Consider the following 14,869-nt stretch of genomic DNA (forward strand, 5'->3'; position numbering starts at 1 on the left):
AAGATTGAGAACCCTGCATAATGCACTTTGGGAATAAGAAAAAGAGATTGAAATACAGTTTACAAACTTTCATTGCCATCAAAATCTTTTGCTGCCATAACTGTTTCAGTTTTGTGTGTAAAAGAATCATTAATTTGTTTTGGGGTCGGGAAGTGTCTGCAAGGTGTCTTGGGTTTATTTTGGTTCTTTAAAAAGGGAAGTCTTGAGGTTTCAGAAGTGTGAGTTATCTTTCATCAATGTGCAGAATCACAATGTGAATTATCAAACTCTCCTTAATCCCCCCAATCCTTTGCTGCTATCCACTGTGATTTTTATGCATTAAAAGCACATTTCATGTGTATTAAACCCTAAGTAAAGTTGAATGAAACTTAGAGTGAAATTGCTATGTCTTTCTAAATGGCCCATTTTCAAAAGATAGTGTTGAATAAACATACCTATGTGATAAAACAATTTACACCAAAAATGATTTTTTAAAATTCCTACTTTAAAAAGATTTATTTAGAATTATGAATTGACATAATCTTGGGTAATAAAATCCAGATCTGCAACATATCTTTTACAATGCTCTTTTCTAAATTATTTCTAAGGTTGTGCTCATATTTTTGGTTGTGAAAAGTTGAATTTTTCTGTTGCCTTCATTTTCATCTTTTGGTTTGTCTATTTTAATAAATAGCCTTACATTTTAAAATTGTAAAGAAATGTATACCACCGATTTAGAAATTGTTGCCTTTTCTGTCATTAAACTCGGGTATAAATTGGCATAACATATAAAGACCTATGGAACTAGAACTATTATTAAAGAAATATTGGATGATCATAGTTTCCTGTGATAGCATTTTTTGTCTTCTTTATACTTTCCTTTGATAAAATGTTTTATCTGTGATTTCTTTGGCTTAGTCAGCATTTCCTTGGATAAACTTGATTGTACAACTAGTTTTCATAAATGGACTGATTTCTCTTGCAACATTGAAGTTTAGTTTTAAATTGATTTGACTAGAAAGGAATCGTTGTTTTCAAGTTTGATTTATATTTTTCTTTTACATAGTCACTGTCAAATGTACTGGATTTGACCACTCCTTCCCCTCACTTTAAACAACCCTCGATGACTTTAGTTAAAACACTGTGTAAATAGTGGAGCAGTTTTTATGAGAAAAATACTAAAACCGTTATCAGATATATGGAAGTCTTATTGCCTATCATATATACTGCCATTTACAAGTATATTTTTTATTTTTTAATTTAGCTAAGTCTTAAGTAATTTGGCATCACTATTTTATCTCTGAGTTAGTTGTCGGGGAGGATGCTATGCCCAATAGTTTTTAGTTATTTTGAAATGGGTAGTGTTTATTCATTTCACAATTCTGCAACTTACGTAGTATTTGGGGATTGCCCTGTCAGAAGATGTTTCCCGCTACACAACTTTCAAGAAAATGTTTCTATCTCAGATGAAACATGTAATTTGAAATGTTTCTTCCTTTGTCATTTAAGGTTCTCCTATCTCTCACCCACTTTAAACACTAAGGTAAAGGTCTTAGGTCAGACTTACTCCTTGTCATTCAGACATATCTGTATGTCACTTTTTTCTCTATTCGTTTTTAGGGCCAGAACTGAGATATTACCAAGAAAAGGCACAGTGCCATGATATCACGGTGTTATGATATTTTAACTTAAAAGGGAAGGTACTTAATTTTGGTGGAATGTCGATTGTACCTTGTTACAAAAACTCCTTTTTCATTTTCTGAGATGTTTTCACCTAATAAGATGGAATATGGCGCATACTGTAATAATATAATGTAAGTATTCACTATAAGCTATTTGGATTAAGAACTATTACATAGTTGTAAGCTTGATATCAAATTAATGCAAGACATTTAAACTGGTTTTTTTTGCAAAACTATTTATTTTTAAACAACTTAAAATATATCTAGGGTGAGTTAAAAGTCCCTGTATTGTCACAGAGTCACTGTGTATTAATAATAAATGTTGAAATGGAGCATTTCCATGTCCTCTTCATGAGACCATGGTGCACAGAGGTCTTTGGACTGCCCTGACCTGTCTTATGTGGACATAACCTGTACCCGCATTTTCTCTTGATGCCATGTGTTTAAGATCTACCCATTTAGTGTCAAGATTGTTCTGATTTTCATCTAAATGTTTTAAAATTGTATTTTGTGTTTTTAATGGAGGGCAAGTCTTGATACTGTTCTAATTCAGAAAGCCAATTTTTAATGTGCTTTTATATATTCATTATATATAATCCTTTAATATGCCCTATTCTTACCCAGTTTAAAATTATTAGATTCTGATAGTGTAATGATAAAAATTAAAATTTTTGCCAAAAAAACTGAATTTATAAGCAGAAACGTATATTGCCAAAAAATTAAATTTACAAGCAGAGAGATATATTGAAAAATTTTCTTCTTTTGTGTAGAAAGGTATCCATTAGGCATAGGTAGCACAACATAATGCGAAAGATTGGCTTTATATGAAACTAAAACAGTCTCGTTAAAAGTGGAAAGGGGGATAAAAGAGAACTCTTCATCCTGTAGTTTGGTCTAGAATCAATTTGGTTAAATTTTTGGATCCTATTGAAAAGTAACTTATAGATGATAGGGACACAACTTGTAAGTGATTTTAAATATGTGCTTCTAAAAATCTGAGCTCAAGGCAGGGAAAAGAAAACAGGAAAGCTGCATCCATTTGCCATAATAAGTGGATCAGGATTGTTTTTTTAATCAAATATTTCATCACAAAACATGATGGAGGCTGGAAACTATGTTTAGGCCTACTAGGACACTATTACGCAGTTTTATGAGCAATGAGAAAGCTATAGAAAGTACTTGAAATATCTCACTCTTTCTCTTTCTAAGCAAAACCATTCTCTTTCTACTTGGTGCAAAATCTGAGAATTTAGAAAGTCAAAGTATTGTATCACAGGAAATGATCATAGAACTAAAAATAGATTTTAAGGAAACCACCTACACAGGGCAACCATCTTGCTGTTGAAGAAAATCATGTGCCAAAAGATTATAATTATTGGCATGTATAGGAAATAAAACTTAAAGTCTACATTATAATTTCTGAGCCAGTATTATTTCAACAGGATAAAAATTACTAAAATCTTACATAGGTTTATGCAATGTCTCTGCCAGTGCTAAATATCTTTGTAAACAGTGCTTTTGGAAATGCCAATTTTAATTTCTGTACATTTCACATTGTATATGAGAGCAATCGCTTCGTGAATGATTCAAAGTAATATATTTCATTTCAATTTTAATTGCTTTTCATCAATGTGAAGTCTTAATTTGAAAATGAAATCACACTACCAGCAATAGACAGTTTTGTTGAATACACTAATAAGGAACAATAGCCAGTTCCATAAATAACTTTAAAATTCTAAAAGTATTGGTATGCTAGTAATCTCAAATTTGGTTTGTTTTAATGCTTTTTTAATCCTGTAAAGAAAGTTTTTATAAACATCCTTTTTATTAATCAACCATAATATGGCAAAATGTGTAGTTGCAATTTCTGAAAAGTGATCCAAACTCTATACCCAGAGATGATGAAAAATTCTTATAGAATTTTGTAATAAGTATACATGTTGGGTTAAAGAAATTTCATAGTTGTTCAGTGCCATGAAATTAATACTTGCAATTCAGATTGCTGTAGTTTACACTTTTTCTGTATGTTTCAAATCAGGTGTGTATCATTTGTACTGAGAACACCAAATGAATTACCCATAGTCCATTGATTTTAATATGTATTTTGGTTTGTAAACAAATTATAGTAATTTCTTGCACATTTTTGGAAATTAATTGTAGAAGAATTTATGTATCTGCTTCTAGATACAGTGTGTAAATAAAAATTTCATTCACAAGAAAAAAAACACATTAAACTTTTGGCTAATAAGAAAAATAAATTACAAAATACAATTCAATCCTTGTAAATCCAATAATGAAGTTTAAAAAATGTGGATTTATTTACACACATTTTAAATGTTACCTTGAAGATAATAAAAATAAATAAGCCTGCCTGGAGGCACACACTTAAAAACAAAGACTGCATGGAAGGAGTAAGTAACAACTTTAGAAATGAAAAGTGAATGTGAGATTTGTTCAACATAATTATCTTTGTGGCCCGTTTGTCTGTTTCTTTTAATCCCTCTTAAAAATTCTGGCTAGTATGTGACAGTGACAGAAGTACATCTGTGTCTGTAAGGCTTGAAACAAAACTTACTTGAAAAAGCATACTTGAAAAGTGGAATGGGCTTCCTTTTGTACAGAATCGTTTCTTTGTTCATATGCAGGCACTTCAAAAGACTATGGAGGCAAAGCACCTGACCCATCCTCTCCAAAATATTTTTCAGTCATCAAAATTATGCTAAAGAACAGGAAAATTCCAGAGAAACAGCAAAGTTGAATACAAGAGACCAATGTTCACATAGGGCAAGAGAGCAACCCAGTTTTCATTGCTGGGGTTCTTTTTTTTTTTATCAAAGAGCAAAATAATTAATAAACAGATACCACTGCATGGCACATTCAAAGTTTTCTGTGTAAGGGAGAATGCAATCATTCAGCAGTGGGTTTCAGTGGGATCTCCTTAGGCTTCAACCTTATACATCGCCACAAGTTTCACATTTATTTCGTCTCCTTAGTGTATTTCTTTAAAACTCCAACATATATCATTTCCTAAAGTATTCATTTCTTGCTGTCTAACATACATTATTATCTGGAAGCATAAAGTTACATTATACAAATATTTTGCATTTTTAAAAATAAGCGCTTTTGCCAATTCTGCATCACCGTGCTTCACAGAGCGGGGCAACACCAGCAGAGCTCATATTTGCTGCACCACTCACAGTTCATTTTCCCACTGCCATCGCCGGCCCGCAGAGCCTTTTCCTCAGTGCTTCTGGGCGGTGACTGCACCCTGATTTCACTGAGAGAATCTTAATATGGCTCACGAGTACCGGCACCATCGGCAACACCGAGATCAATGCAGAAGTCGCGAAATATGAACTCTCTCAAGGAATAACTTCTTTTAAACATTTGGGCAATGCTGTTTCCTCTGTGGCATTACCCGCTTAGGGAAAGAATTCCTGTTTGATTACGCTCTTACATAAGCTCTAAAAAACCAAATTAGGCATATAACTGGTTGACATTTAAGATACTGTGCCGCTTTCTACAACAGGAGAAGAGCTTCTAAAAAATGTTCTATAGAGCTGCATTCACCAATACCACCTCACCGGCCCCTTCCGTTCATGGATGGGCAAAGTACCCATGTTTTGACAAAACTTTAAAGCTTCCATAAAAGTTAAACTAGAAAAAATATGAATGTAAGACAACCACAAGATGAAGTATGAAAGGATGACATTTTTGTTTCTAAGAGTGAGTCCTTGAACATATACGTGGTCACTACAGAGATGACTTTGTCATAAGACAGCAGATGAGTGCAGAGCACCTCCCCATGGCCCGTCTGTGTCCAGAGTCCTGTGGCGCTCTGTGGTTTTCCTTTTCCTTCGTTTGGGAGAACAGCAGCACTTGGCTCCTCCCGTCACTTCTACTGCACTTGGTCCCTCCCGTCACTTCTACTGCACTTGGTCCCTCCCGTCACTTCTATTGCACTTGGCTCCTCCCGTCACTTCTATTGCACTTGGCTCCTCCCGTCACTTCTATTGCACTTGGTTCCTCCCGTCACTTCCATTGCACTTGGTTCCTCCCGTCACTTCCATTGCACTTGGTTCCTCCCGTCACTTCTATTGCACTTGGCTCCTCCCGTCACTTCTATTGCACTTGGTTCCTCCCGTCACTTCACTTCCGAGGGGCTGTGATGGACGCATTGGATCGGCCTGCAGCAGGGCCACGTGTGTTCAACTCGCCATTGGTGGGACTTACAGCCTGGTCTTTGGATTGCTGCGTTTTGTCTCCGTGTCGATGTGCTTCTCTGTGTGATGACAGAGCAGGGTCTTGCTGAGCTGCGCCCACTGGAGTAGGCAACCATTTACCAGTCCGGTCATATTCATAATCAAACATGTATCCTTTTCCATCAAACAAGCCAGTAAAAAGCTTTCTTAGGTAGTCATAGTCTGGCTTTTCAAAAAAAAAAAAAAATCTAGCCTTCTTACATAACGAAGATATGTTGCCATTTCTTCTGGAAAATTTTCACATAACACTTGTATCGGTGTAGCTTGTATCGTTTTGTATCTCCGATTTTCTGATAGCTCTCTTCTCATGTGTCAGCCTTTAAGCCTGGCCAAGGAAGACTGCCTCTCAGAAAACACATGGACGTATGACCCAAAGCTTCCAGATCATCTCTTCCACTTTGCCCTTTTCCTCAATGTGTGTGTATGCTCGTGTATCCAGCTGCTCCTGTAGGGCTCTTGCGTTCTCTGTGTGGTGTGTGTTTCTTGGTCTCTGGATCAACGTATTCCTTTGCCAAACCAAAATCTATAATACGAATAACTTGCTGGGTTTTGTTTCCTGGCCGCCCTATTAAGAAGTTCTCAGGTTTACATCCCCGTATAGCAAGTTCTTTGAATGAGCATATTCCGTGCGAGAAGGCAGCGGCACAGCTGTCATTAGAGCAGCTGCACGAGACAGTGTTGCCACACACCTCAAACGGGTCTCGCAAATAGGCCCCGCGGTCTCAGCACCATCCCACCGCGGTCACTGCGAGGCCAGGGCAGCGACCGCGAGGCTGCCCCTGCAGCCCACACCGCCTGTGGAGTCTGCAGGGCAAACGCAGCCGTGGTGCTCGGGATCTCGTGGGCCACAGTTTAATTGCCACATATTCATCTGTGCACAAATTTTTCCCTGATCGTAATTCTCCAGAATTGCCACATCCAATTTATTTTTCCAGCTCTAAAGTCAGGTCCAACCCTTAAAACTCCAGATGATGAAGATCCAGTTCCCCGAGTACTGCCGCTCCAAACTCTATCACCTGATTTGTCCTCGTCTTTCTTCTCATCGTCCACGTGGAGTGTGCGGCACGCCACTTCCAGTGCTTTAGTCAAGACCAGCACGCTGGGATAGGGTGTCATGGAGACGGGGGCGTCACCAGGGAGCTGTGCCCGGGCGTCGTGGAGACGGGGGCGTCACAAGGGAACTGTCCTGGGACGTCGTGGAGAAAGGGACGTCACCAGGGAACTGTACCAGGGCGTCGTGGAGATGGGTGCGTCACCAGGGAACTGTGCCGGGGCGTCGTGGAGATGGGTGCGTCACCAGGGAGCTGTGCCCGGGCGTCGTGGAGATGGGGGCGTCACCAGGGAGCTGTGCCCGGGCGTCGTGGAGACCGGGGCATCACCAGGGAACTGTCCTGGGACGTCGTGGAGAAAGGGACGTCACCAGGGAACTGTACCAGGGCGTCGTGGAGATGGGTGCGTCACCAGGGAGCTGTGCCCGGGCGTCGTGGAGATGGGTGCGTCACCAGGGAGCTGTGCCCGGGCGTCGTGGAGATGGGGGCGTCACCAGGGAGCTGTGCCCGGGCGTCGTGGAGATGGGTGCGTCACCAGGGAACTGTGCCGGGGCGTCGTGGAGATGGGTGCGTCACCAGGGAGCTGTGCCCGGGCGTCGTGGAGATGGGGGCGTCACCAGGGAGCTGTGCCCGGGCGTCGTGGAGATGGGGGCGTCACCAGGGAACTGTACCAGGGCGTCGTGGAGATGGGGGCGTCACCAGGGAACTGTACCAGGGCGTCGTGGAGATGGGGGCGTCACCAGGGAACTGTACCAGGGCGTCGTGGAGACGGGGGCGTCACCAGGGAACTGTACCAGGGCGTCGTGGAGATGGGGGCGTCACCAGGGAACTGTACCAGGGCGTCGTGGAGACGGGGGCGTCACCAGGGAACTGTACCGGGACGTCGCGGAGACGGGGGCGTCACCAGGGAGCTGTGCCCGGGCGTCGTGGAGACGGGGTCGTCACCAGGGAACTGTACCGGGGCGTCGTGGAGATGGGTGAGTCACCAGGGAACTGTCCCAGGGCGTCGTGGAGATGGGGGCGTCACCAGGGAGCCGTGCCCGGGCGTCGTGGAGATGAGTGCGTCACCAGCGAATTGTACCAGGGCGTCCTGGAGATGGGGGCGTCACCAGGGAACTGTACCAGGGCGTCGTGGAGATGGGACGTCACCAGGGACCAGTGCCGGGGTGTCGCGGAGCTGTCCCGGGTGGGTGGTGTTAGCATTCAGATTGCAGAAAGCAGTCACCTGACTGGAGCGTGATCATCCCATTCGTAAAATTCTTCTCCGTTGTCGTCTCGGCAAAACATACCTTCAAAATCATGTCTTCAGTGATGGGATCTGGTGCTGATAGAAAGCTGTAGTCCCGCTACTCAGGAGGCCCAGGCGGGAGGATCGCTTGAGCCCAGGAGTTGGAGGCTGCCTGAGCGAGGCTGATGAGCGGCGCCAGGGCCTCAGGCAGCGCTGGGGGAGGGGCGGCCGAGGTGGGGGGGAGGGGCGGCCGAGGTGGGGGGGAGGGGCGGACTTGGTCGGGGGAGGGAACGAGCTAAGTGGAGGAGGGGAGGATAGAGGTGGGGGAGAGGACGAGCGAGGTAGGGGAGGCAGGAGCGAGGTGGGGGAGGGGACGAGCGAGGTCGGGGAGGCAGGAGCGAGGTGGGGGAGGCAGGAGCGAGGTGGGGGAGGGGACGAGCGAGGTAGGGGAGGCAGGAGCGAGGTGGGGGAGGCAGGAGCGAGGTGGGGAGGCAGGAGCGAGGTCGGGGAGGCAGGAGCGAGGTGGGGGAGGGGACGAGCGAGGTAGGGGAGGCAGGAGCGAGGTGGGGGAGGCAGGAGCGAGGTGGGGAGGCAGGAGCGAGGTCGGGGAGGCAGGAGCGAGGTGGGGGAGGCAGGAGCGAGGTCGGGGAGGCAGGAGCGAGGTGGGGGAGGGGACGAGCGAGGTAGGGGAGGCAGGAGCGAGGTGGGGGAGGGGACGAGCGAGGTGGGGGAGGCAGGAGCGAGGTGGGGAGGCAGGAGCGAGGTGGGGGAGGCAGGAGCGAGGTGGGGGAGGGGACGAGCGAGGTAGGGGAGGCAGGAGCGAGGTGGGGGAAGGGACGAGCGAGGTGGGGGAGGCAGGAGCGAGGTGGGGGAGGGGACGAGCGAGGTGGGGGAGGCAGGAGCGAGGTGGGGGAGGGGACGAGCGAGGTGGGGGAGGCAGGAGCGAGGTGGGGGAGGGGACGAGCGAGGTGGGGGAGGCAGGAGCGAGGTGGGGAGGCAGGAGCGAGGTCGGGTAGGCAGGAGCGAGGTGGGGGAGGCAGGAGCGAGGTGGGGGAGGCAGGAGCGAGGTCGGGTAGGCAGGAGCGAGGTGGGGGAGGCAGGAGCGAGGTCGGGTAGGCAGGAGCGAGGTGGGGGAGGCAGGAGCGAGGTGGGGAGGCAGGAGCGAGGTGGGGGAGGCAGGAGCGAGGTCGGGGAGGCAGGAGCGAGGTGGGGGAGGCAGGAGCGAGGTCGGGGAGGCAGGAGCGAGGTGGGGGAGGCAGGAGCGAGGTGGGGGAGGCAGGAGCGAGGTGGGGGAGGCAGGAGCGAGGTCGGGGAGGCAGGAGCGAGGTGGGGGAGGCAGGAGCGAGGTGGGGGAGGGGACGAGCGAGGTAGGGGAGGCAGGAGCGAGGTCGGGGAGGCAGGAGCGAGGTGGGGGAGGCAGGAGCGAGGTGGGGGAGGCAGGAGCGAGGTGGGGGAGGCAGGAGCGAGGTGGGGGAGGCAGGAGCGAGGTAGGGGAGGCAGGAGCGAGGTGGGGGAGGCAGGAGCGAGGTGGGGAGGCAGGAGCGAGGTCGGGGAGGCAGGAGCGAGGTCGGGGAGGCAGGAGCGAGGTCGGGTAGGCAGGAGCGAGGTCGGGGAGGCAGGAGCGAGGTGGGGGAGGCAGGAGCGAGGTGGGGGAGGCAGAAGCGAGGTCGGGGAGGCAGGAGCGAGGTCGGGGAGGCAGGAGCGAGGTGGGGGAGGGGACGAGCGAGGTAGGGGAGGCAGGAGCGAGGTGGGGGAGGCAGGAGCGAGGTGGGGAGGCAGGAGCGAGGTCGGGGAGGCAGGAGCGAGGTCGGGGAGGCAGGAGCGAGGTCGGGGAGGCAGGAGCGAGGTCGGGGAGGCAGGAGCGAGGTGGGGGAGGGGACGAGCGAGGTGGGGGAGGCAGGAGCGAGGTGGGGAGGCAGGAGCGAGGTGGGGAGGCAGGAGCCAGGTGGGGGAGGGGACGAGCGAGGTGGGGGAGGGGACGAGCGAGGTCGGGGAGACAGGAGCGAGGTGGGGGAGGGGACGAGCGAGGTGGGGGAGTCAGAAGCGAGGTCGGGGAGGCAGGAGCGAGGTGGGGGAGGGGACGAGCGAGGTGGGGGAGTCAGGAGCGAGGTGGGGGAGGCAGGAGCGAGGTGGGGAGGCAGGAGCGAGGTCGGGGAGGCAGGAGCGAGGTGGGGGAGGGGACGAGCGAGGTGGGGGAGGCAGGAGCGAGGTCGGGGAGGCAGGAGCGAGGTCGGGGAGGCAGGAGCGAGGTGGGGGAGGGGACGAGCGAGGTGGGGGAGTCAGGAGCGAGGTGGGGGAGGGGACAGCGAGGTGGGGGAGTCAGGAGCGAGGTGGGGGAGGCGCGAGCGAGGTGGGGGAGTCAAGAGCGAGGTGGGGGAGGCGCGAGCGAGGTGGGGGAGGCGCGAGCGAGGTGGGGGAGGCGCGAGCGTGGGGGAGGGGACGAGCGAGGTGGGGGAGGGGACGAGCGAGGTCGGGGAGGGGACGAGAGAGGTCGGGGAGGCAGGAGCGAGGTGGGGGAGGGGAAGAGCGAGGTGGGGGAGGGGACGAGAGAGGTCGGGGAGGCAGGAGCGAGGTCGGGGAGGCAGGAGCGAGGTGGGGGAGGGGACGAGTGAGGTGGGGGAGTCAGGAGCGAGGTGGGGGAGGGGACAGCGAGGTGGGGGAGGCAGGAGCGAGGTGGGGGAGTCAGGAGCGAGGTGGGGGAGGCAGGAGCGAGGTGGGGGAGGCAGGAGCGAGGTGGGGAGGCAGGAGCGAGGTGGGGGAGGGGAAGAGCGAGGTTGGGGAGGGGAAGAGCGAGGTGGGGGAGGGGAAGAGCGAGGTGGGGGAGGGGTCGAGCGAGGTGGGGGAGGGGACGAGCGAGGTGGGGGAGGGGACGAGCGAGGTGGGGAGGGGAGGAGCGAGGTGGGGGAGGGGAAGAGCGAGGTGGGGGAGGGGACGAGCGAGGTGGGGGAGGCAGGAGCGAGGTGGGGGAGGGGAAGAGCGAGGTGGGGGAGGCAGGAGCGAGGTGGGGGAGGGGACGAGTGAGGTGGGGGAGGCAGGAGCGAGGTGGGGGAGGGGAAGAGCGAGGTGGGGGAGGGGAAGAGCGAGGTGGGGGAGGCAGGAGCGAGGTGGGGGAGGCAGGAGCGAGGTGGGGGAGGCAGGAGCGAGGTGGGGGAGGCAGGAGCGAGGTGGGGGAGGCAGGAGCGAGGTGGGGGAGGCAGGAGCGAGGTGGGGGAGGCAGGAGCGAGGTGGGGGAGGCAGGAGCGAGGTGGGGGAGGCAGGAGCGAGGTGGGGGAGGCAGGAGCGAGGTGGGGGAGGCAGGAGCGAGGTCGGGGAGGGGACGAGCGAGGTGGGGGAGGCTGGAGCGAGGTGGGGGAGGCAGGAGCGAGGTCGGGGAGGCAGGAGCGAGGTGGGGGAGGCAGGAGCGAGGTGGGGGAGGCAGGAGCGAGGTCGGGGAGGGGACGAGCGAGGTGGGGGAGGCTGGAGCGAGGTGGGGGAGGCAGGAGCGAGGTCGGGGAGGCAGGAGCGAGGTGGGGGAGGGGACGAGCGAGGTGGGGGAGGCAGGAGCGAGGTGGGGGAGGCAGGAGCGAGGTGGGGAGGCAGGAGCGAGGTGGGGGAGGGGACGAGCGAGGTGGGGGAGGCAGGAGCGAGGTGGGGAGGCAGGAGCGAGGTGGGGGAGGGGACGAACGAGGTGGGGGAGGGGACGAGCGAGGTGGGGGAGGCGGGAGCGAGGGAGGCGACACGGCTGGCCGAGACTGGTCCCCCGCTCCGGCCGGTGCCTCCTGCCACCGCCGCCGGTGCAGCCGCGATGAAGGCGACATCGGAGTTCTCTCGCTGACACTGACTTCTCCGGGCAGCTGAGCCGTGTCGCGCACTCCCTTCGCTCTGTTCCCTCCGCGGGAACATTCCCCAGCGTGCCTGACCGCCTGCAAAACTCACATTTTCTTCTTCCAACGTATGGTGAAATGTCACCTTCTTTGAGAATGGCCTTAATCCTCTCAATCACTTTATTATTTTTTTAATCCATAGTGAAACTTTAGCTTGGAGTGTTTTCTTTTGCTATATTTATCTCACAGTAATGTGAGTTTTTACTTACCTATCTCTGCTCAGCAGATTGAACAGGCATTAAATAATATATCTGCCTCCTTATTATTATTACCTGGCCTAGTACATATTGATGACCCATAAATCCATGTTAAGCTTTCCTACAAGTCAGAGTCCCTTGTTGATTTGGAACTATAGGGCTTATTAAAAAATTGAAGGAAGAAAGAAAGAAAAGGATGAAGAAGAGAGGAAGAAAGGAGAAAGACTGAGGAAAGGAACGGTGGTTGCCTTCTGCACTGGCACCACTGTAAGTGGTGCAGTCCCCGCGTTTATGACATAAATTTATGTGATCATACATTTTCCCATAATAAGCGACCAAAGAAAGTAGTTTAATATTTTATTTCAGCAGTAGTGGAATATTATAATTCTTTTGCGTTTATTATTATCAGCTTGATGTTTTCCATTGTACATGGAGAAAAACACATTCACACTGCTTTCTATTCATGCCTGGGTGTAAGTTTCCGATGCCCAACTTATATATGTCTTGGGTACACTCGTTTATATTCAGTTACAGAGGTTAATGAATGAAAAAGCTATGAGATTTTGATGAGTTTGTTGTTATTTTTTGCAGCGGGAAATTTGTGGGAAAACAGATACAAATGGAACATAATGATATCACATTAAAGAAATGAGCCCTGGGTCTAAAGTTTTGAATCATATGTCTCTGTTTAACTTAAACTGCCAGAGTTCCAGCACAGTAAAAGTTTTGAGCTACTGAAGTAACTTCAAAACCAAACTCTTCAGGGAAGATGTGGAACTATGTAGGCACTATAGGCCAACTCACTTTGATTTTTTATCAATCTCAGACTGAAAGTTAAAGATGCATCCATTGAAGAGTGTACAATGTGAATATTGGTAAGGAGCATGAACACTGAGCTAGCATTCCTCCTGGAAGTGAGCGCTAAAGTTATATAAAAGTTATTAAAAGATACTTAATTTTTAAGCATTATGGCCTACTGAGATGACAGTCTTAATGTCCCAGAACTAAAAACACCTAGAAATGCTAAATAGCATGTAGACTCTTGAGAATTATTTTATGATTTTAAGAATTCATATTCTGTTCTTCACTGATGATCTTACTGCTAACAGGTCAGTATCATGCTATCTCCCAATGAAAAATAGAATATTTGCTCTAATAATAATTAGTTCCCTACTAGATACTAATATATAAGGTAGTGGGAGTTAAAAGCCAACTTCTTCTTACTTGTAAATAAAAAAAAGATAAAGATTTTCAAATGAATTAAAGTTTAAAAAATTAATAAAAAAAGAAAAAAGTTCCCATCTCATGTTGCTTTTACTTGTAAATTAAAAAAAATAAAGATTTTAAGTAAACTAAAATTTAACAAATTAATTTTAAAAAGCAAAAAAAAAAAAGCCAACTTCTGATATGCAACTTGGGGAAGAAGATAAGTGCTCCTCATCCATGAGCAAGCAGAGAGCCCCACTTCTAAGGAGTATTGTAGGCTAGTAAACCCTTTAACGTGGATAAAATGCAAATTCACTATGTGACTACTTTGTTGTGATTCCCTGCTTGTTTGAAGGATGAAATCCAACTTCACATTTAACCCTCTCTTTAGAAACAATAGTTATGTATGGAACTCAGCTGTAATTAAAGTCATAGTGTAAGAATGTCTCTCACATTTCTTGAGGTAGAATGCCATAATCTGTTCAGTATATTGTCTGTTGGTAACTTAGCATAGTAGAAAGTGTTTCCACTATTCACCTTAGACATTCCTTCTTACGAACCTAACATTGAATCGGAAATTGATCCATAAGGATGGATTAGGAATGATTGGCATTAACTGTTTTTCTTTTTGTTTTCTGAGACAGAGTCTCGCTTTGTTGCCCAGGCTAGAGTGAGTGCCGTGGCGTCAGCCTGGCTCACAGCAACCTCAAACTCCTGGGCTCAAGCAATCCTCCTGCCTCAGCCTCCCAAGTAGCTGGGACTACAGGCACGCGCCACCATGCCCGGCTAATTTTTGGTATATATTTTTAGTTGTCCAATTAATTTCTTTCTATTTTTAGTAGAGACGGGGTCTCGCTCTTGCTCAGGCTGGTTTTGAACTCCTGACCTCGAGCAATCCACCCACCTCAGCCTCCCAGAGTGCTAGGATTACAGCCGTGAGCCACCGCGCCCGGCCGGCATTAACTGTTTTTTATCACAGTTAATATTTCTTACCTTTGATTACCTATTCCACCAACTACACAATATTTTTAAATATATATTCATATTATCTCAAAAATTCGTATCTTGCACTATAATTAAAATCTTAATTTTAAAGGGAAAAATTAAACAATACTCTGAATATAATGCAATTAAAATTTAATTTAATAAGACAAAGAGAAACCAAAAGAGAGAAAAGGCCACTTTGAGTTTTATTTGAAATGTTTCTTTTTCAACAACCCTGGGGTCAGAGATGAAATTTTAAAAGGATACCATTAGAATAATTTTTTTTTTTGAGACAGTCTCACTCTGTTCCCTGGACTAGGGTGCCATGGCATCAGCCTAGCTCACAGCAACCTCAGACTCCTGGGCTCAAGCGATCCTCCTGCCTCAGCCTCCCGAAAAGCTGGGACTACAGGCATGCA

The 14,869-nt window shown here is 48.5% G+C and overlaps 1 pseudogene; it reads right to left on the reverse strand.

The window, feature by feature from the left end:
- Positions 1 to 5,431: 5,431 nt before the first annotated feature.
- On the reverse strand, positions 5,432 to 7,039 carry LOC142862590 (casein kinase I pseudogene; annotated as a pseudogene).
- Positions 7,040 to 14,869: the final 7,830 nt, after the last annotated feature.

This window comes from Microcebus murinus, chromosome 20 (assembly GCF_040939455.1).
Source record: "Microcebus murinus isolate Inina chromosome 20, M.murinus_Inina_mat1.0, whole genome shotgun sequence".
NCBI classification, from domain to species: Eukaryota; Metazoa; Chordata; class Mammalia; order Primates; family Cheirogaleidae; genus Microcebus; species Microcebus murinus.